Source organism: Mesoplodon bidens, assembly GCF_964165515.1.
Source record: "Mesoplodon bidens genome assembly, chromosome: 9".
NCBI lineage: Eukaryota > Metazoa > Chordata > Mammalia > Artiodactyla > Ziphiidae > Mesoplodon > Mesoplodon bidens.
Window position 1 is genome coordinate 4,566,590 of NC_138166.1, and position 22,444 is coordinate 4,589,033.

General features: G+C 34.0%; 1 protein-coding gene across 1 annotated transcript in view; it reads left to right on the forward strand.

The window, feature by feature from the left end:
* Positions 1 to 22,444, forward strand: part of LOC308622791 (cadherin-related family member 3-like) — a gene marked incomplete at both ends in the record, with an annotated part of 129,446 nt that overhangs the window by 101,960 nt on the left and 5,042 nt on the right.

Sequence of the window (22,444 nt, forward strand, 5' to 3'; positions counted from 1 at the left end):
CTTTATAGATACTGCCAAATTTTCTTTATCTTATGAATTTATTTGTGCCCTTTCTTGATGCTTGAGAACAGTAAAAATTCCAGCAGGGGACTCTATGAAGCAGGCAATGACTTCTAATAAAATGATTTAAAACCACAAACACTGTTCAGAGCCTATGCATACCCCTACATACTGGACACCTTCATATGTGTTCTTGGTGAGCTAAAATCCTTAGTGGACCCCATGACTCAGTGTTACAATCCCCATTATAGGATCATTATGTCTGGAAAGCACAATAAACCAGGCCAAAAATCTTTGTGGAGAAAAATTTAATGAAGTGACTTGAGTGGTTTCAGCCACGACTCAGAGATGTCATAAGCTAATGAACCTGCTGTCTTTCTGCAAGCTTTCAATAATACAACTGCACTTTAAGTTACATTATAAGTTTCAGTAGATGTCTTTTGCATTTGCACTTCTATAACTGATTGTTTCCACTTTCATTTTGTTTGTGAGCTCCTATATTCGGATAGGTATAGAACAAAAGATCTTTGTTCTTCAGCTTTAAAAGCATTCACATTTCTTTCTCTTATGGAGCTAGAAGGATTTATTTAGGAATGAATACCTGATTTCTTGGGACTAGGAAAAAGGCTATACATTTCCCACCATCAGACGGTGTGGTAAACTTTTGCCTAAGACGTTGACATTGAATTCAAATACCGTTCCTCTAAAGATACTTCCAACCAAACTTTGGGTGGAAGGTATAAAAAATGTTTTATTCAGAAAACTAAACTGAGGCCAAAATTCCCTGTATGGTATAATTATTTTTTATACTACAGTTTGTTCCAAGAAAGATTGAAGCTCATATAAAAAATAAACACAATATAACAATACTGAAGTTAAAATTAGATGAATAAATCTAAATTTCATCTGTAAAAGCAAACAAGAAAAATTTGCATCTTTTATAAAATGAAGGATGAATATTATTATGTACTGAATGTTTTTATTCTACCAAATTCATATGTTATAGCCCTAATCCCCCGTGTGATGGTATTTGGAAATGAGGCCTTTTGGAGGTAAATAAGATTAGATGAGGTCATGAGGATGAGGCCCTGGTCTGATGAGATTAATTTCCTTATTAGAAGACATACCAGAAAGCTTACTTTCTCCCCCTGCCATGTAAGGACATGGTAAGGAGGTGACCATCTGCAAGCCAGGAAGAGTTCTCACCAGAAAATAAAACCTGCTTGTCTTTGATCTTAGACTTTCTAGCCTCTAGAACTTTGAGAAAATAAATTTCTACTCTTTATAAGCAACCCAGTCTATAGTATTTTGTTATGACAGCCCAAGCAGACTAAGACAAACATAATTTGTTTCAACAAACATAAAGATGTTAAAACTATAATATTAAAAGATATATTCCTAGTAAATAATAGATATTTGATATTCCTAGAAATAATAGCTAGATCAATGGAACATTCTAGGAAATCTAGGATCCAAGATATAAGATAGTAGGTTAATGATAAATTCTTAAATGAATTTATAACAGAATTTCAAATATTAATATCTTTAGTCAATAAGATCATTATAAGAAAAATACTATCTCAATAGGAATTACAAGTTTATATAAGAAAAAATTAGCAACTTTACTAGTAAACAGAGGAATGAAAATAAAAAAACCCTAATTTATTTTTGTGTATTAAATTAGCTAAAAAAAAGAAAAAGTAGATGATAGTTTGTGTTGGCAATGACATAAGGAATGGACAACTCATTTCTCTGGGAATTTAAATTAAACTGGCACAATTTTTCTGAAGGGTTTTTTGGCAATGCATATAAATTCACATTTTATGTGTGAAGAGGTTGATATTCACAGAGGTTAATTAAACAGCCTAGCATGGTTATCAAAAGCACAGTCAGTACTTAATTCTTTAATCACGAAACTCTTCCAGTATTTTTTTCAAAAGCATCAATACAAAGACTATTTATATTCCCAATTCCTGTAACGGAAAATTATCTCAAATCATAGCAAATATGTCATTTTCTAAACTGTATTTTTATTTGAAAATATGCCATGGATATATTTCCATGTCATTAAGTATTCTTCTTGCCATCATATCTATGTCATTTGTAAATTTCAATAGCAATAATTATAGTACAGAGAGCCTTTGTTTTTAAACCAGTAACAAAAGGACAAGCAAAAACACTCCCAGTGCAACACTCAAAAATTTTGTATACAATCTCCTGCTATATCCTCCAAGATAAAATAGTTTCAAAATATATGTCAAAATGTTTTAGTGAGATGAATTTTATGGATGCTATCAGCTATTGCCAAATTCAAATTTGTTACTGTCAATTGACTAGTTGATCTGCAGTTCTTTTTTCTGGAATAATCATCTTTTTGGGTCATATGTTTCTAAGAGAACTCTTAAGCTATGATAATAAACTGCATTATGATGATAAACTGGTTTGTTGGAAAATGCCATATTCCATAGCAGCAAAAGTCGAAGAGACATGCTTTCACTTTGACAAAATCGGGCACCAAACTTTCAAACCATTTTAAAAAGAAGTGAAGAACGCATTTCATTTTCACTCTTTGGAGAATTATTATCTGTTTTACAAAAAGATAAGTCCTCAGCACCATGCCTCCCAAGGAAATTAGAAAATCTCTCTTGGCTACAGTCATTACCTAATGGCATCTATTCATCTACTGATGTCCATGCACTATAATGTGCTCCCAGGCTTCTATATTTTGTTCTTAATTTAATGTGTCCCTTACTATATTCTGCATCTATTACTATTCTACATGTCCTTCAAATTCCAATATATTATTTCTATATGAAGCCTTACTTTTTAAATAAAATGAAAGTATTGTGTGAAATGATATGACAGGGCCTATACTCATACTTGGACTAATTTCTCTGCTCTCTAAAAGCTTGCAGCCTGGAGCAGTTATTCTTATACAGGGTGAATATGGCTCACTAAGGTACCAGCATGAAAGATGTTCCTTCCAGGATTGTGAGATTTACAGATTTGTTCAGAATGTAAATTATAGAAAATACAAATTAATCCATAAAAGAACAAATTGATGCTGCTTCCCGCTGCTGCTCAGTCTAGGAGTTCCCAAATCAGCAGGATTCCAATTTACACAATTTACAATTTATTTCCATTTTCACCTGTAAGATAAAGTGAATACCCCAGAGAATCTCCTGACACAAAACACCTTGAAATGTGTGATAAAATTTAACAAATAAGTCTTTAAAGTAGAAGGCTGACCTCCAAAGTAATTAAGGGAAATTTCTGGGGGCAAAAAACTAAAGAGGCTAATAATCAAAGCTGCCAATTGTCTTGGGAACATCTTTTATTCTCTATAAAGAAAATGCTTGCATTTTCATAGCTACTTGGACAGGAAATAAAATTTGGGGACAAGGAAGTCAGGGAGTTGGAATCCCTTATAACAATGGGGCCTTTATAATGGTAAAAAATGAAAGGACACTTTAATATACTGCCCCATGAAGTGGACAAGAAGGCTTGCCCATCTAGGCCTGGGCTCTGAACTAAGGGAAAAAACATGTCTCCTGAAGTTCAAAGCAAATTTATTGTGTTTGAATTATACAAACTGCAAGATATTGAAAAACTCAAGACTAGAACGTTAGAAAAAAGTGGTCCTGGATGTTTTTTTCAAGGAGTTCCTGGCAGAAATGGAATCAAAACTTCTCAGGAGAGGCCTAACCTCCACCCGAACTGCAACAAATTCTTATAGCTAAAACCTGGCTGAATATGAGCTCAGAATCTAAAATCTAAAACTCTTAGAAAAAAGGTCACAACATGCAGAGTACTAATTTCACCAGTGCACAGTATTTCATGCCCCATTCACTAGCTGTAAACTGGAATGACTAGGGCCTGGGTGAGAGGTACAGCTAGTGCACCTTGTGAGGTGACGCCAGGACCAGGACTGGTTTGCTTCCTTGTGTTGTGGAGTCTATTTATGACTCAGGTACAGATGATGATATGACAATGCTATGGTTTTGTTTTATATTAGTTAGCTGCTAATTGTTATGTCAGCTACTAATTATTAACATACTGTAAAATATTTACTTCATACTAAATCTGCATAACAAATCTAGGTAATATTGGCAAATTTGGGGATGTCTTTTGTGGAAGGAACATACGTGTAAAATAACTATACTGGTTTTTTGTTTTGTTTTGTTTTTACTATATTATTAATAGATCGTTTATACAATGAAAATAGAATTCAGTAACTATAATGTTTACATGGCACCTGGTCTCAAATCACCAAGGCATTATGAACATTTTAACAAAGTAGACAGTAGTGAAAATTAGGTGTGGTCCTGATGTTTAGAAGGGCACTATTTTATTACAATGAAAGAAGCTGGAGGTCATTTAGTAATGTGCTGATTGAGAAGTTATTACAAGCATCCAACCAAGTTGCAGTTTTATGTGACAAGGAGCCTCATGTAGTACCTAAAAAGCTTCAAAAACATATTAGTAGACTAATATTAGAACATTGAAGAATGGTGCTGAGACTAGATGCACCAAAGAAGTTTCAACAGGTTTTCTTATCAAATGGTAATTTATAAGCCAGAACGTCATATCTGAAACAAGTTTTTGAAAAGATAGAAAAACTTGTCCTTGTAGGTGGATATGACCTGCCTGAGTGGCTTCAGTCTGCTGTTAGTGCTGTGCTTTATGTCAATTAGAAAGTGAGCATAGAAGGAAGCCTGTCCAGTAACAAGGAATATAACTAAAAGGAAATGTGCTTTTATCTAGTCAGAATCAAAATTTTTGCAACAGTAACACTCAAGGTAAGTAAATCAGTATTCACAAATAACACTCCTGCTTGGATCTGAAGAGCAACAAACCAGGAATTTCTTTACTGATGTAAAAAAAAGTAGTGAAAACAATTTCCTAGCACGATCATACATTGTCTACTACACCATCGTGTACTCACTGACAAGAATTTGCATACAAATACTGAAGGCTGTTTTGTCCCCTGCAAAGAGCATGATAAATTTCCTCAGAGGATAGATTCTAAATCATCACTGTCTCTTCTTTGTGATTCTTTTGAAGAAATTATTACCAAACACATTCCCTTTATTTCCAAACCAGAGTACAGTGGCTCTCCCATGGCCAGATGCTTACTTCATTTCTAGAACATGTAAACATATAAACCATTTTCTTTACCTCTAAAATATTAATAGTCAATCATTTATAGATTAATCTTTGTTCTTTCTTGAACATGGTTGTAAGAGTAGCCAAACTCTTAGAACTCATTCTGGTTCCAAAGGAACTAGAGGGAAATCCCTGGAGGTCCAGAGGTTAGGACTTGGCGCTTTCACTGCCAGGGTCCTGGTTCCATCCCTGGTCAGGGAATTAAGATCCCACAAGCCGTGCGGCACAGCCAAAAAATAAATAAAATAAAGGAACTATAATGCAAGAGCATGGTAATGGCCACACTTAATTTATCTGGTTTTATAATAAACTGCCTATTGGGTAGGCAAATTTTACTAACTTTGCTTTCTAACAGAAAGGTGTTAGAAAACACAGAAATAACCATTTAAAATGACAAGGCATTACCAAGAGTTGATTGCCTCTCCATGGCTATTTTTCTCTTGGAGAGTTTTTGATGCCAAAGAAATAGATATTGGATCTATATATTTTTTTAACCTAAATGCCTATTAACCACAAGAGCCAGCAACTATATCCATACGGATTTAGAGATGACAGCATTGCCAAATATCTTTCATGCCATTGCACGCTGTTTAAGCTGTGTTTGTGACCTTGGGCATGGTTATTGAATCTCTTGGGCAGGTTACTAAAACCTCGTTTCCTCATCAAAATGACAATAAATATTGCCTACCCCAGAAGGCAGAGATGAGATTTTAAAAAGTGAGTACTTGTAAAGCACTGCCTGGCTCATAGTAAGCACCATATGAGTGTTTGGTAAATGAATAAAGTAGAAGTATTTCCACAACTGGGGGAGAAAATGGATGGAAATTGTTGTTCTATTGAGTCTACATACTTGATTAAGATTGGATTTTCATCATTTAATCATTAAAACAAAGGCCAGAAACTATTTAAATATGATGGATAGGCACTTCAAATGTTTTTATTTTTTGCAGATTATAGAATAATGCTACAGCATGAAATTCACTAAGCTTGCATATTTTTAAAAAGCATAATGCTTCTTGCATTGTTTATGTTATTATGAAACTGAAACTGTAAATCAATTTCTTTCATGTACTAAATATGGCATAGTTTAAAGAACTTTAAAATATAGCATAAAGAACTAACTTAATACAGATTTTATTTATAACATGGATGAGATCACACTTTGAGAAAAAAATTTTAAATAATGCAAGCTGAAGGAAACAAAAGAAAAAAAGCACTGTATTAGAGTTCTCCAGAGAAATATATATCTCTATATCTACCTATCTAGCCACCTAGCTAGCTATCCACCCATTTCCTAGATAAAGAGATTTATTATAAGGAATTGGCTCACATGATTATGGAGGCTGCAAGTCCCATGGTCTGTTGCCTGCAAGCTGGAGACTGAGGAAAGCTGGTGGTGTAGTTCCAGTCTGAGTCTGAGGGTCTGAGAACCTGGAGCACCAATGGTGTAAGTCCCAGTGTGAGGGAAGGAGAAGAAAAATGTCCCAGCTCATCAGTCAGGCAAAGACAGCAATTTCTCCTTCCTCTACCTTTTTGTTCTACTCAGGAGCTGTATGCATTGGAAGATGCCCACCCACATTGGGCAAGGCAATCTGCTTTACTCAGTCCCCCAATTTAAATGATAATCTCATCCAGGAACACGCTCTCAGACACACCCAGAAATAATGTTTAACCAAATATCTGGGCACCCCATGACCTAGTCAAGTTGACACTTAAATTAACCATCTCACACACACAGTTCTAGTAGATCTCTGAATTGAAAATTAATTGCTCTTTTCTCAGTGTTCCAAAGTCTTTTATATCTATATTTGGTCAATAAAATCTTTCTGGCTTACATTATAAAGATCATTTTTTAAATTCTATTAAGTTGTTAGGTCCTTGGATTCTGAATTCTTTCTTATGCAGCTTTTATTTCTAGGCATTAAGCATAGGATTTCCTTAATTATTTACTGAATATATATATGACTATAAATTCAATTGGAATTCTGAATAGGAAAAAAAATTACAGCCTTAGTATTTACTGTCATTGAGTTTGAGAATTTGGGGGCTGGAGAAAACCTAAGAAGACCCTGATATCTCTTCTTCTCTCATTTTATACAAAAGAGACTTGCCTTATTGAAGTTGAAAAGCAATGTGATTATCAGTGGTTCCCTAACTGTGTAGATTTGAAGTTGGTAATGGCAGACACATTGCTTTGTGTTCACCAGATCCTGTTTTATTTTCTGGGTACAGAGGAAGACTACATTTTCTGGCTACTTTTCAGTGAGACTACAGCCATGTAACTAGAATGTGGGCTGAAGCCCTTTCCCAAGTCTGGCCGTGGAAACTCCAGCACAGTTGTCCACTTTCCCTTTGCTACGTGATTTTCAAAGGCCATCTTTTAAGATGAAAACATTACAAGATGGAAGTCACTGCTTGAAAAAGAGCCTCCAAGAAGACCCACCTAACATGTTTGATTGTAACATAGGCAAGAATTAACCTTGTTCATTGTTAAGTAAATCAGATTTCATGTTTTAACTGTTACTGCAACATAATTTAGACTATTGTGCCTTATGCAGAATTTTTCTGGATGACAGCTGGATTTTCCCAAATAATTGGAATTCTCACAAATTTCTTTCCATCTCTATGTCCCTATGACTTTGAGAGTAACAAACAACCTTTTTATAACATCAAGACAAGCTTTCTTGCATGTGCTTATGGTTTTATTTAGGTTATAAGAGTACATAAACATTTACATAAGGAACTTTTCCTTGAAAAAATTATCAATATAAAATTTTACCAGCTAATTTTCTGTAAAACTATATGCTTAACTAATTGTTTCCGAATTTTTCCAGTGTTAGTGAATGATAAAATAGAAAGAAACTCAGAAGTTTCTGGATAAAATTTAATAATTATTTATTTCAGCAATAATTATTTCAGCTTCAACAGTAATTTAAAAATATGCTTTGAAAATAACAAAAATTGAGGTGAAATATTTGTGCAATTATTATCTATGTTGGTATTTTTATTCCAATATTAAGTAATTTATGTAATCAACTTCTTGAGATAAACATTGTCTCTAATTTTTCCTCATCCTTTATATACTTTTACTGGAATACAATTGTCCTGGGGGTAATGACTCAACGTTATGCAAGATTTTATATATATATATATATATATATATATATATATATATATATATATATATATACACATATGTACATATAACAGGAAACTATGGTATCTGGGAAAACACAATTTTTTGAGAGAGAGAGAATTTGACAATTACTTTAAACAAAAGACATAAAGATGAACATAAAATGACATTTCCCGTCTTGCCAATTTAAAATTCTTCTCTAAGTATTACATGGGTAAGTGGGGGAGAAATAAATCACAGGACTTATTTCTTATAATATATTGTTTATGAGAAATGCAGTTTTTTTTTTTTGTTTGTTTTGTTTTGTTTTGTTTTTGCGGTACGCGGGCCTCTCACTGTTGTGGCCTCTCCCGTTGCGGGGCACAGGCTCCGGATGCGCAGGCTCAGCGGCCATGGCTCACGGGCCCAGCCGCTCCGCGGCATATGGGATCCTCCCAGACCGGGGCACGAACCCGTATCCCCTGCATCGGCAGGCGGACTCTCAACCACTGCGCCACCAGGGAGGCCCTGCAGTTTTTATTTAATTTAAATTTTAGCAAAATTGATAACAAGTAAGCATATATGACACATTTTTAAATGAAAACGTATATTTATTGCCTTAAGAATTTTTATATTATTATTATTATTTTAGATACATTAACTTGAAAATGGCTTTAATTATTTAAAATTACATTGCAATCTTGGGGATGAGATTTATATTCTATATCAACCATTTCCTAATAATCTGTAAACATATCTGAAAATATAAGAAATATTCAATACGTGTATCCTATTAGATTTAAATACTGAATTTAATTGTTCACTGCTATTAGTTTTCTAGGACTGCCACAACCAAGTACCACAGACTAGGTGGTTTAAAGCAACAGAAGTATATTCTCTCACAATTTGGAGGCTAGAAGTTTGAAATCATGGTGTCCCCAGAGCCATGTTCTCCTGAATGCTCTAGGGGAAAAACTGTTCCATGCCTTTCTCTTAGCTTCTGCTGTCATTAACAATCCTTGCCCTTTCTTAGCTTGTAAGTGCATTTCTACAATGTATACCTTCATCCTAGTATACTATGTGTCTCTTCTCCGCGTTTCTTCTACCCTTCTTATAATGATACCACAGTGTATTATGTACCCACTCTACTCCAATATGACTTCATCTTAAGTTGATTATATCTGAAAAAGTCTATTTCCATAAATACATCAGATTCACAGATATCAGGGGAAAGGATTTGATCTTATCTTTTGGGGGCTGCACAATTCAATCCATAACAATCGCATATATCATCTAGGTCAATTCTATTTTTAAAATAGTAGGTAGAACATGGCATTAGATACACCTGGTAGTAATCACCATTTTGCCTTTATAGACTATATACCTTAAGAGACTCTGTGGGTCTCACTTTCTTCACAAGGAACATGTGTTAACAATAGTACTCACTTAAAAGGTTTTGGGAATGATTATATCCAGAAGAGCACCTGGGACATAGTAAATGCAAAGTAAATTTCAGTGTCTATCTCTGTTTTGCTATTACTACAACTACTTGAGTTTTAAACAAATTTCATGGAATGGTTCCATATAGGGACTGAAATTCTCTCTAACTTATGTAATATAATGTTCATTTACCAAGTTACTATAATAAACATATGTTTTGGTGAAGGCTATTTGGAAAATTTGGACAGAATGCAATAACATTGATCAATTTAGAACTAAGCAAAATGTAAAATAGATAGATAGATGGATAGATAGATCGAGGTACATATAAGAAAATACAGAGCCAATAACATCAAAAAATTTTTTATCCTTTGCTCAAATTCTTGGGGTAGTTAATAGGTTAATATGCATTTTGAATCTCTGAGGGGGTTGGAAGTAATATTATATAGTAGTTCCCAAACTCATTTTCTATAGACCAAATTTTTATGGCATATCTATGTTCCTTAGAACATGCATTGGGAAATAATGTACACAGATAATAGATAATTGAGATTCAAATAAAAGCAAGAAATTTAAGTACAGTAATTGTGGCTTAAGTAATACAGATATTAGTGAACAATCTAACCTCTTTGACATTAACTTTTAATGCTAATACATTTAAAAAATTTATCTATTACAGTATTCAGTATGGCATTAAAGATTAGTTGTAGGAATTTTGCTGTTGAAATCATTTGCACTAAAACCTATGAACAAAATGCTTTGGTTGGAAGATTCTATATTGTCAAGATGTCAGTTCTTCCCAACTTTATCTATAGATTCAATGTAATCCCAATAAAAATCCCAGCAAGTTATTTTATGAATATCAACAAAGTGATCCTAAAGTTTATATGCAGAGTTAAAAGGCTTAGAATAGCCAACACAATACTGAAGGAGAAGAACAATGTTTGAGGACTGACTCCACCGGACTTCAAGCCTTCTAATAAAGTTATAGTAAACAAGACAGTGGTGATAGTGGTGAAAGAAGAGACAAATAGATCATAGAAGAAAACAGAGAGCTCGGGAATAGACCTACATAAACAGATGAATTGGTCTTTGATAAAGGATAGAAGGCAATACAATGGAGCAAAGATAGTCTTGCAACAAACGGTACTGGAGCAACTGGACATCTACACGCAAAGAAATGAATCTAGATACAGACCTTACACCTTTAATGAAAAGTAACTTAAAATGGATCTAAATATAAAACCTTAAACTCCAGAACTCCCAGTACATAATAAAGGAGAAAAGCTAGGTGACCTTGGGTATGGTAATGACTTTTTAGATATATCACAAGAGACATGATATATAGATAAGCTGGACTTAATTAAAATTAGAAATTTCTGAGCTTCCCTGGTGGCGCAGTGGTTGAGAATCTGCCTGCCAATTCAGGGGACACGGGTTCGAGCCCTGGTCTGGGAAGATCCCACATCCCGTGGCGCAACTAGGCCCGTATGCCACAACTACTGAGCCTGCGCATCTGGAGCTTGTGCTCCGCAACAAGAGAGGCCACGACAGTGAGAGGCCTGTGCACCGCGATGAAGAGTGGCCCCCGCTCGCCGCAACTAGAGAAAGCCCACGCACAGAAACGAAGACCCAACACAGCCAAAAATAAATAAATTAATAAATAAATTAATTAATTAAAAAAAAGGAAAATTCTGTTCTGCAAAAGATGAAGGTAAGAGAATGAAAAGACAAGTTACAGACTGGGAGAGAATATTTGCAAAAGACATATCTGATAAAGAACTGTTATCAATATGTCCAAAAACCTCTTAAAACTCAACAATAAGAAAATAACCTGATTAAAAAATGGGCCAAAGACTGGAACAAACACCTCACCAAGGAAGATATACAGATTGCAAGTAAGCATATGAAAACATGTTCAACATCATACGTCATTAGGGAATTGCAAATTAAAACAACGAGATACTGCTACACACCTACTAGAATGGCCAAAATCCAAAACTCTGACCACAGCAAATACTGGCAAGCATGTGGAGCAATGGGAACTCTCATTCATTGCTGGTAGGAATGGAAAATGTACAACCACTTTGGAACACAGTTTGGTGGATTCTTAACAAAGCTTAAACATACTCTTACAATACAATTTAACAATCATACTCCTTGGTGTTTACATAAAGGAGCTGAAAACATATCTCCACACAAAAACCTGCAAATGGATGTTTATAGCAGCTTTATTCATAATTGTCAAAACCTGAAGCAACCAAGATATGCCTCAACAGGTGAATGGATAAAAAAGCTGTGGTATATCCAAATGATGGAATATTATTGAGCACTAAAAAGAAATGAGCGATCAAGCCAAAAGACATGGAAAAAACTTAAATGCATATTACTGAGTGATAGAAACCAATCTGAAAAGGCTACATACCATATAATTCCAACTACATGACATTCTGGAAAAGGCAAAACTATAGATACAGGAAAATTATCAGTGGTTGCTAAGGTTTATGGGGGAAGGAGAGATGAATAGACAGAGTACAGAGGATTTTTAGGGCAGGAAAAGTATTCTGTATGATATTACAATGAGGAATACTTATTATACGTTTGTCCATACCCATAAGATGTACAGCACTAAGAGTGAACCCTAATGTAAACTATGGACTTAGGGGATAATGATGTGTCCTCATATGTGCCTGGACTGTGACAAATGTACAACTGTGATGCACGATGTCGACAGTGAGGGAGATTTGCGTGTGCGGGTAAAGGGGTTAGTTATATGGGAACTCTCTGTACTTTGTGCTCTATTTTGCCATAAACCTAAACTTCTCTAAACCGTAAAGTTTATTAATTTAAAACAAAAAAAGGTGCTCACAGATCAAAGGGTGACTAACTTCCAAATAATAGTTGTAGTAACAATTGTTTTATCTTTTAAAATTATTGGGTTTTTTCCTCAAATAAGGGGAAAAAAACAAACACATGATGACTGTTGTGAGGATTCATGGCCTACAATGGAAAAATTAACCTAGGCTCTTTGTAAATCCTTATGAAAGAGGTCAAAGTTGGACACAGCATTTATGTAGTTTGTAAGAATTTATTTATTTGGGGTTTTTTTGTTTAACATTCATAAGCTCACTGATATGTTAGAGAGAAAGATCATACTTGCTCACAAGAGCCCATTGTTAGTGGCTCTTCCCTACTTTGCCTTCGGTAACGTCTTGCAGTAATACCAGTTACAGTGGGAGTATTTTCAAAGTATTCACACCATGGAATTGGGCAAATTCTATGACTCAGTTTTTGTCCTTTGGGGAGGAAAGTAGAGTTGGTTGTTAAATTGCAGGACACGTAAGTTCTCTGAGGCCTCAGATTGACCAGACCTTCTTTCTTGTCATTCCATTCCCAGTGTGTGGCACAGGCCCTGCCTCATTATTGGGGTTCAAAAAATATAGGTTGAATCGATGAAGCTATTTTGAAAATGATTTGCAATGATGTTATGATTGAAGCCAACTGAGAGAATTTAGTCACCAAAGGTGGAAGTTTAGTGAGAAATGAGGTTGAAATGAATTTGGTAAGGCATCTCTCTCTCTCATAGTAAGACAAAAAAGACTGCATTTTAAAATGAGAATCAAAATAGGATACAATATATTCATTGTATTGGAAGGCAGAGATATAAAAGGAAATCAAAAGTTTTACATGTTGAAGAGAGTGAGCCAAAGTCTTTATTTTTAGAAGAGTTCTGGGGCAAAAATCCGAAAGGTAGGAAATGGATTAGTAAATTGGGGTGCAGAAATAGAGGCAGGAAAGAGCACTCTTCACTTTGGGGAACCTGTTCCCTTCAGACTTTGGTCTATTCCTACAGGTAGGTGCCTTGTTCCTTGCACAAAGTGCCAGCTTCTCTGGGCTATATGTGCCTAATCTGTGAAACAAGAATGATGAACTAGAAGCTAATTTCCAGCTGGAAAGTTAAATGATTTGTGGCTCTTCGAAAAAATTAAAGGAGAGAGAGAAAAAAGATGATACTTGAGAGAGTAACAATGATTGTTTCCTTACGTATAAGAAAGCGGTCTAACCACGCTGGTAGACAGAAAGGAAAAGATCCAAGGTAGGCAGTGGATAGACTGCTTACTTAAATGGGGAAGCTATTTATAGACTGGAATGGGAAAAGGAATACAAGTAGGGATATTAGTACTGCAAAAGAATTTTTAAAAAATCATTACCAGGAAATAATATTTCATTTATGAAATATTCAATATTAAATATTTCAATATTTCATTATCATTTTCAGGAAATAACAGTTAACATTTGTTAAGGATAATACAGGTGCTTTTCTAAATGCTTTGTATGTAATATATATTTTAATTCTCACAAAAATCTAAAAGATAGGCAGTTTTTATTCCTATTTTACAAGGAACTTAAAGGTTCCTTACTCAGGAACCTGCCATGGATACAGGATTTAACCCAAAATTCTGAGTCCAGATTGTGTAGGCTGGTAGGCAGAAACCTATAACTAGAGACCTGTTTGGTAACTTATCTAAGTCTTTTACTACTCTGTCCTCTGTTTCCTTATTCAGCAAACAGGCACAATGTTTTCTTTCCCATGTAAATTCTAGGGCTATTTTGAAGTTTATTTGAGAAATTGTACTTTATGAAAGGCAAATTATGACAGATATGTAGCATATCTTTAATAAAAAAAGGACATGAGAATGCTTAGAGGATAAAACTTAAGCAGTCTAATCTTGAATGCCCTTGATTACTTCATTAATGTAGACAGGGTCATATACTAAAAAGGGAGAGACATAGTATTGGAGGCTTAAGGGGCATAAAAAATATTTGGACAAGTTAATACTGGATAATCCCCAGTAGTTCTACTATTTTACTCTAGTTTGATAATGGGAAATTTGCCAGACTATAACAAAGGAAATTCCAGATTATGATTTAGCAGATACTCTTATGTTGGCTTCAGTGCCATTTTGCTTTCTATTTAGTCTGTCAACATTCATACCATCTTCTATTAGTGTGTCAGACATACAATTGCACTCACTATGGAAACTGAGATTTCTCATGAGATTTTGAACATTAGGATGACAACAATGTTGGATACATACACCCACAAGAGTTTTTCTTTCTGAGTTTGCTTTTGTTTCCTTGGCTGAAATAAGAAAATGCAGAAATAAAGCCTGAGGGGTTTGGGGGGTTATTTTTGTTATTTGTTTGAACCTGAATACGAGTTTGCTTCTATTTTCAATGCTATTGTTGTTTAGTTCAAATTACTTTTCTTTTTACAATGCAGCAAACCTTAACAGCATAATGAAAGTATGAGTGGGAAACATTACTATTACGTTTTTTTGTTATTTTGGCTCAAAGAATCTGTATGAAAAAAAAAAGGCAAAGGGAAAATTATGTCTATGCCCACCCACAACTGGAAACCCTCCCAAGTTTTTAAAGTAATTAAAGGCCATTCTCTGGCTGGAGGCTGTGTGTGTATAAACCCCAGAGATAACATAAAAATTGCCTTCCGGGCATCCTCTGAGACAGAGGATGTTCAATCAGATTCCAAGAACTCAAGAACATGTGTTTTACAAGAGAGAAAGCCAAAATACAAACTTGCCTGTAAGAACTACAAATACCATATGGAAAACTGGTCCCATAAACCAAGAAGAAAAACAAAATAAAGAATGACTTTTAAATCCCACTCTGCCAGTTAAGGGATATAGTCTTGCCTCTTATCCTAATTAAAAAAAAATATATATGATTGAGTTAAAGGGTAATATTTGACTAGTAATTCAGTTACCATTTCTTTTTCTCTTAGTAAACCTGGTACAGACTGATATATGGTCTTGTTATTTGCAAAAATAAACCAGTTTTTGAGAGGGAGAGATATGATTACTTTCATTGGTTTCCTGCATTATGAGGTATTTGGGGTTAGTATTTATGTTTCCTTTCAAGGAAAGCTGTAGAATGGTAGACATTTATCTTAAGTTGTAAGCAGTCTCCCAATACATGGGGAGAATAGAAGTCATAATCTCTGTATTTGGGAATTTATTTATTTACTTTATTTGCTTATAATTAGTAAGTCAGAGTAGAGTTCAGTGGTGAGATTATAAGCTATAATTAGCATAAACTCCATCCTTATATAAAATAATATTTTTGACATGATTTTTACTATGAATTCCAAATGAAACAGGAAATGATGCAAGAATAGTGGTATTTTATCAAATCTTATACTTTTCATAAGGCCTTATGCTTTGCTTGTGGTTTATAATGTTTAAAATTTTACTTCAGTCAATTTAGGAATACTTTTATGGTTCCTTTCAGATAATTAATTATCATTTCCTGGAGGATTAGTTCTATTTGTGTTTTGCTATTTTTCATCATGCACTTATCTTTTGCAGGGATTTTTTTCTTAATGAAAAGTCCACTGACTGCCTTATAAAATTTTCCCTCTAGAACAGATTTGCCTTTATTTCTGCTCTGCACTCTCTGAATATCATGTGTTCTGGATCAAATTTTATATTAATCTTATCAAAGATTTCCCACAGTATGCAACAGGGTAAATTTGAACTCCATACCAGAACAAACACAGGGTTGTGGTTTTTATTTATTCCAGGGAGTTAACTTCAAACTTCTTACTGTTTATGTCTTGCGTAAATCTGATGATCCTCCAGGGTCTGGGCAAAATGAGTTTGCACCCTTATTTGTCCTGCCTTTCAGTTTCCGTTCCATTAGTGGTATTTATGGACTTCCCTTTATTTCTAAATTCAATTCAGTAAGCTCAAATTCAGCATTTTAGGCAATTTGTAGTAGAAGATGTTCCTGTCATTTTCCTGGAAATCTGAAAGGACCATTTCATTTATTTTATAAAATTGACATCAGGCACACAAACTTGGACACTTTTTTTGTAATCCTTGGTTCATAACTCTTATCATTGTTCTTCCATGGCCTGCTTTTACTTGTCATTTAAAATAATATAATTAGTACGTTCAAGACTATCACTAAATAATACTCCGGATCTTGATGATAAGTTAGAACAGTGGGCAAACAACAGCATAGCGATTAAAAATGAATGATTCACAGTAACACCCAGCCATATGCATGTATCTAAACAATAAGCTATTAAGTGTTAATAAGTTCCAAAAGTTTACAACACCATTATGCTCACTTTCAAAAGTTATGAAAACAAAACAAAGCAAGATATTATCAAGTACTAATTTCAGGATGAAGATTGTCTTTGGCGATGGTATCTTGAAGCAGGTGTAAGAATAGGATGGTGGGAGTAGGGAACACTGCATGGTTAGATGTAGATTTTTTTTCAACTCAAAATAATATTATATAAAATTCATATATTACCACACTGTGTTCCGCCCTGACTGTGACAGTATTTATTTGTATTCTCAAGCAGTTCAAGAATGTTTACCATTTGTGGGATTGCAAACAAAAGTGGCAACTTCAAAGTAGGGAGGTATTCAGGTCCTTTTTACAGCCTCATTATGACAGAAATAACTGGCAATGATGATATCAATTCATAGCTCCATTATTTCATTTGAAGCAGATTCGCTGGGTTGGGCAAACATTTCAGGGTTCTAAAGAAAGGTAAACTGACAATTTTTGAACAAAGACGTCTCATAGAAATTCGGTAAGCACAGCATCTGTGGCAATAATGTGAAATTAAACTTTTTGAGAAAGGTGAAGAAAATACGATTTTATAGAGAAAAGACAAATAACAGAAAAAAACTGTTATTCCCACTTTTTTTTCCAGAGAGGGGAAAAAATAATCAAATGTTAGGTGAATGTCCAGGAAATTTATGATTGTTAAGTGGACAAAGAGTGCCCTGGAACTGATTGCAAATTAAGCTACTCTAACTTTCATAATATTCTCCCTGACTTCTCCCTGGCCTGGGAGTTTTGAAGAATAGACTAATTATTAGGTACTTTTTCAGAAATAGCAGGTTAACTTCCAGTCAAGGTGGTATAGTGCCCTTTCTCCCTACTCCTCCCTGCTAAGCACAACTATAAACCCTGGAAGTAACATGAGGCACAATCAAAGGAGAGTTCTCAAAGGTTGTAAGAAGAAGATGAACTTGTTTGGAACCCCAGGATTTTAGGAACTACACAGTGCCCACCCAACAGAAGAAGGTGACCCAGATCCCTCATTCCCTGACCTTCAACCTAACAATAGAAGGCAGCTCAGGTAGGCTGACTCTGCCCCAGAGTGGAATACCACTCTCTGACAATATCAGGGAAGTTCAACAGCACTGAGAATGGATCAGGATCTCCGCCAACAGTAAGTGACCTTTGGAAATGTCCTCTTATTGGTTGTCAGCAAATGTTCATTCATTAGGCCTTTTTCCTCTATGTGATGTTTGGTTTTGACTCATACGTGAATGATCTCACCATGAAGGAACCCTGAAATGAAACTGAGGATGTTTTCTTCCAAAGTGAATATACATTTTGCTCCTGCTTTGAGAAAGGGCTCACTACCTACTAAAAATTACTATTATCTCCTTCATGCAGCTTTTCTTAACACAAATATCTTAGTTTCAGCTCTCTTGGCTTCAAATTCAAGTCTCAGGATCTCAGTACCAAAATGGTCACTGTCAGATTTAGCACTTACTTACAAAGTTGAATTCCAGTTTCTCTTTCTCTCTCTCACTTTATCATAAAATATCAATTCTTTAGAGACCATGAATGCATTAATCATCATATTTTACCTAATATCTATTTATTTGTAGCAGTACAGACCTTCAGAGCAACTGGTCTGATTATCACACAGAGCAAATTCTCAACTAGACTTTTTGTTTACTTAAACTCAATAAATATATGCTGGTGATTCTGCAACCACTTGCAGGCTGAGAATTATTGGTATACACAATCAGGGCACTGAAGAATATTTCAGGGTAAAATTTTTGCATTTTGATTAAAAAATTTTAAGAGCTATCCACAACTGTCCTTAATTTTAACTGGATGAGGATCATCATTTTTTTCCCCTGAGTTTCCATTTGAGAATTTTTAAAAATAAAATGTATTTATTTATTTATTTCTGGCCATGCCATGTGGCATGCGGGATCTTAGTTCCCCGACCAGGGATCAATCCCATGCCCCCTGTATTGGGAACTTGGAGTCTTAACCACTGGACTGCCAGGGAAGTCCTTCCATTTGAGATTTTTAAAGCTCATTTAATATTGACATTCAGCTTGAAGAGATATTTCAATGCATGTTCCACATGATTATTTTAAATAGCTACCTAAATATTTTACTAGGTAGATTAAAGAAATATTTTATTCTGAATTATATTTAGTAAGAATTAGAAGCCAAATTCAAGTGCATAAAGTTGTGGGAACAACAAATCATTCAGTCTGCTGAAACTTTACTTACCCTAAATGAAAGGTCTCATGTTAATAATAGTGCTGTTAATATAACTCTTCTTGATTTAGCTTAATGTGCCACATTCAGTCGGACCTGCATCCATACAACAGGTGTCACCCATTATAATAGCACTAGAAAAAATAAAGCCATAAAGCATTCACAAAATATATTTATACTGAAAATTTTTTCACTTTACAAAAGACAAAGTGCACTTAAACAATAAACAGAAAGTCTTAAACCTAAAATATAATTGAGAAAGTGAAAAATCTTAGTAATCTCTAACTATGTTTTGAATCTAGAACCCTATTGACTCAGAATTTTTCATCAAATCCTCAACCATATTTTCTAGAATTTATTTAACAATTCATTGAATTGGTGGTCTCATGCATGGTGTACACCACAATCTCATGAGTAATTTGTTCAGAATAGGGATTCTTGGAACTCACCACAGACACACAAAATCAGAATCTCTAAAGATGGAACTTGGTATCTTTAGTTTTTAAGATTTTCAGGCAATTCTAGAATAAACGATTTAAGAACACTAAACTAGATGGTCTCTAACTTAATTCTTCCATTCAAATTCTATAATTTAGACCTTGCATTAATCAAAAATTGGACATATATTTATCTTTAATAAAATATCCAAATCACAATTATGGAGAGGATTACTAATCAGACCATTCACAATGGCAAAACAAAGAAAAACAACTACAGGCATACGCTGGAGAAATTGTGGGTTTAGTTCCAGACCATGGCAATAAAGGGAATATCACAGTAGAGTGAGTCACGTGAATTTGTTGAGTTTCTCAGTGAACATATAAGTTATATTTACACTATACTGTAGTCTATTAAGCATGCAATAGCACTGTTTAAAAACAATGTACATCCTTAATTAAAAAATACTTTATCGCTAAAAAATGCTAACCAACCCCTGAGCTTTCAGCAAGTCATAATCTTTTTGCAATAGTAACATCAAAATCACTGATCACAAATCTCTGTAACAAATATAATAATAATAAAACAGTTGGACATATTGTGGGAATTATCAAAACTGACACAGAGACTAGAAGTGAACAAATGTTTTTGGAAAAAATGGTGCCAATAGACTTGCTAGATGCAAGGTTGCCACACCCTTCAATTTGTAAAAAACACGGTATCTGTGAAGTACAATAAAGTGAAGCACAATAAAACAACATGCCTGTATTTTTTCCTGGCCTATTATAAATTTTTGAACTATATTCCTCCCCTACCTCCTGTAAGAATTCTTTTCTAACTACTATCTCCCTGTCTTCTGAAAGTCTGTAACAGTCACTCAGAATTTAGCATACCTGTTTCCTGGAGGTTTAATATAAAAACATTTTATCTCATAGCTAGATTCCTGGGATTAGGCACTAATGCCATATATTATTATGTTTTCACACAATTACTAGAACTATATTTTAAAAGTATATAAATGTGAGTTTTTTAGTTGATAATGTTATGATTGATTTTATATATAATTACATATAAACAATATAACAATTATATGTTAATTTAAATTTTTAATTTAATGGAGAGCATGGTACATTAAACAAAAAAATCACACTGTTATTGTCCAGATTCAGGGCTTGGGAATCAGGTAGTTGGAGCTACTGCACACCACTATACCCCAGATGACTTCTGGGGTCTCCTTCCTTTCCAAATCTTGGTTTATGTTCTTTTCCAGAGATTATAGCTTCCCCTGCTACAGGTATAGTAAATGTAACATTGTCTTCTTACTGTTTTGAGAAACAAGAGAAGATCCCTATCCTGCCTTTACACAGAAACATCTCCTCTACTCAGCTATCCCATGTCTTTAAAATATAAAATTAGAGTTTTAGAAGTATTTTTAAAATTAGAATTTATTAGCCATATATATATATATATATATATATATATATATATATATATATATATATCCCTTTGGGTTTTTAACATATTAATTTGAATTATTTTTTGAAATAATAACACTTTTGTACTATAAGTACAAATTTAGTCAGGGAGAAGACATGAGTGGTTAGAAAGGATTTGAGTAGCTACGTTCTAGAAGTCCAACTCAGACTTTTCTTTGTAGACCAGTTAATGACTTCTGACATAGATAATCTCTAAGTTTCTTCTAACTTTCAAAGTCAATGAGATAATTTGGGTTTGCATTAACTAATAACTGCATTTATTTTAATATAATGTACAATCAAATCCAAATTTTGCAGAGCTATTCTTTCCTGATTATTCAAAATGCCAACAAGCCACAAATATTTCTATGAGTTTGTGGCTTAAATTTCTGAACTGTATTATCTCCCTACCTCTTCTATAAGGTGTTTCCAACTATTACCACTATGTCTTCTAAACTTTAACAATAACACATAGTTTAGCATAGTTTTTCTCTTCATGTGTCCCAGGTTTATCTTATCAAATAGAAACAAGCTTCTTGAGTTTAGGCATTATTTCATGCACTAATTTTGATTATTAAAGTTGTATTAAAACTAAAACATTAAATCACTATAGATAACAGAAGCTGACTAATTTAAGGAATAATTTAACGAGAATAAAAACAGACTAGTTTATGTCAACCAAAAATTTAAAGAAATATTCTTCCCAAATAAGTGATGTATAAATGTAAGAATGATTGTGTTTGTAATATTTTTAAGGTATAATTATCTTTCACTTTTGAAGATGGATTTGTTCTTGACAGGTTTTATGTAAAGTGTAATTAAAATAACATGAAACAGTGTGATTCATCACTAGAATTGATCATTTTGTGAACTAGAAAACTTGAAGATAGCTTTGCCCCATTTGATAAATTCAGAATTCCACTTTGGTTTTTTTTGGCGGGGAGGGTATAAATGTTTAGAGACCAAAATGAAAACTTGAAGAACTTGTTGCACACTTGCATGTGTTATATTTGTAGAATTATAATTTGTGGAATTACCAAAAGGACTTTGCCATTGAATATTATCATTATTTATCTTGTCAATCTGGGAGAAGCAATATTTTAAAAACATTCTGTATAATATATAACCTCATTTGTCTCCATGAATCCCATGAACATTCATGCAAATAGTTGCTTATAATTTTAAATTAGATATTGAAGCTTCACACCTTTTCTAAACATTTCTGTGAGAGACTGCCCTGTCAAAAGATACTGGAGCTTATAATTTCCTCTTGCAGAGTTATTAGTTTTATTATTTTATATGTAGTACTCTGTCTTGTATAATAAGAATCAATGTATAGTACCCATGTTAGCACAGCATGTTACTATTAGAAAATGTGCTTAGCTTAAGTTTCCATTTGACATTTTTAAATTTAACTTCAATTTATATTAAGAAAAGGGTTCATAACTGTCCAAAT